The 2,163-nt window shown below is 45.4% G+C and overlaps 1 pseudogene; it reads left to right on the top strand.

Annotated features, from left to right (window-relative positions):
- The first annotated feature begins 393 nt into the window (after positions 1 to 393).
- Positions 394 to 1,668, top strand: LOC147673829 (pyruvate dehydrogenase (acetyl-transferring) kinase isozyme 2, mitochondrial pseudogene; annotated as a pseudogene).
- Positions 1,669 to 2,163: the final 495 nt, after the last annotated feature.

Below are 2,163 nucleotides of genomic sequence, written 5' to 3'. Positions count from 1 at the left end.
CATAATGTGCCACCCGACTGGTATTTTGCTGTTTCTATCATTGCATCTAGTAAAATTAGACCCACACAAAGCCAGGACTATTGTCTTTGTCAATGGATGTTAGTTGCATCAAATAAATAAAAAACAGCAACTGTGTCTTCATTTCATATAATAATAAAAATGCTTCAGTTCTCATTCGGCAAGAGACGTAGAGTCAATGAAGACTCTCTGGATGAGGCCAGGGTCTTAGAGCCCAAAATCTAGAGGCGGAACAAATAGAGTTTCATTTGAAATCCGGAAGAAATAGCAGGCAGGGAGAGTTGAGCCTGACAACCCTGAAATCAAGCCCTGGATTAGGGCTGCAGAGAGCAGACACGCAGCAGCCCATGCTCGTCCTCCTCTGACAGCCCCACTATGAGGATGCCCCTGGTTCACACCCTGATGCTAGCCACGAGCCGGGCAGGGGGTGCCCCGAAGCAGATCGATCATTTCTCTAAGTTTTCTCCCTCCCCGCTCTCCATGAAGCAATTCCTGGACTTCGGATCTAGCAATGCCTGTGGAAAAAACCTCCTTTGCCTTCCTGCGCCAGAAGCTGCCAATGCGCCTCGCCAACATCATGAAAGAGATTAACTTGCTACCAATTCGACAGCTGGGATCCCTCCCGTTCAGCTGGTGCAGAGCTGGTATGTTCAGAGTTTGTTAGACATCCTGGAGTTTCTTCATAAGAGTCCAGAGGACCAGAGCAACCTTGAACAGTTCGCAAATGCCCTCATCACCATCAGGAGCCGGCACAATACTGTGGTCTCAAATATGACCCAGGGGGTCATTGAGTACAAAGAAGCAATCGGCATCGACCCAGTGACAAATCAGAATGTGCTTTACAGACTGCTTTTACCTGAGCTGCATCTCTATTGGCATGCTGATCAACCAGCACACTTAGATTTTTGATGCAACGACAAACCCAGCACATCCTAAACACATTGGAAGCATCAATCCGAATTGTGATGTGACTAACGTAGTGAGAGATGCCTATGAAATGGCGAAGATGCTGGGTCATGAATACTATATGGCTTTGCCTAATCTGGAAATCCAGGCAGTCAATGCTAATGATCCAAGACAACCCATTCACATCGTATATACCCCATCTCATCTTCATCACATGCTCTTTGAGCTCTTCAAGAATGCCATGCGAGCGACAGTGGAACACCAGAGCTCCAGTCCCTAACTTCCACCCATCAAGGGGATGGTGGCTCTGGGTAGCTAAGATGTCGCAATTAAGATGAGTGACAGAGGAGGTGGTGTCCCACTATTTAAGATTGAAAGGCTTTTCAGCTATATGTATTCTACTGCACCCATGCCACACCTAGGTGCAGGTGGAACACCCCCTGGCTGGTTTTGGATATGGTCTTCCTATTTCTAGATTCTATGCCAAGTACTTCCAGGGTGACCTGCAGCTTTGCTCCATGGCAGGGTTTTGGAACTGATGCAGTAATTCATCTTAAGGCACTGTCGACTGACTCAGTGGAACACCTTCCTGTCTACAACAAATCTGCCTAAAAGCACTACTAGTCAACTCAAGAAACAAATGACTGGTGCATCCCCAGCACAGAACCTAAAACTCTCTCCACATATCGGCTCAGCGAGCTGACAACATTTTTGACACCTGCCTGGCACTATGTCAAGGACTAGCTTCGACACCCTCATAAAATAATCCCAAACCTGCTGCAATATAGAGGGTGATGTATGCAAGTGACATGGAGAACCTCACAGCGGGAGGTTTTGTGCAGTGTTTTTCTGTTTTTGTGTCCAAATCCTTCACTGTGGGACCAGTGAGTCCGATTATCTCACATCACGAGTGCTGTGGCACTTTAAAGAACATGTCTCAAACATTCATTTGAACAATTTCCAGCACTTTGAACACTCCAAGTATTTTGACCTATCTTTTGCAGCTGTTACCACTAAACTGAAAATAAATCCGATGGAAAGGCCTTAAAGGGCCATTTGAAAATGAGAATTTTTGAGACTGATGGAGAGAAATCGAGAGAACAGATGTGCGAGAAGTGGGATTTCATCTCTACAGACAAAGACATTGGATGGTCATAATCCAATTTTCATTTTGCTGAAAAATAAATACTTCAGCTCTGGAATGATGAGACTATGTAAGAACTTCAACCTCTTCTTTTT

Source organism: Lissotriton vulgaris, chromosome 12 (assembly GCF_964263255.1).
Source record: "Lissotriton vulgaris chromosome 12, aLisVul1.2, whole genome shotgun sequence".
In the NCBI taxonomy this organism is placed as follows: domain Eukaryota; kingdom Metazoa; phylum Chordata; class Amphibia; order Caudata; family Salamandridae; genus Lissotriton; species Lissotriton vulgaris.
This window is presented reverse-complemented; position numbering and strand designations above follow the sequence as displayed.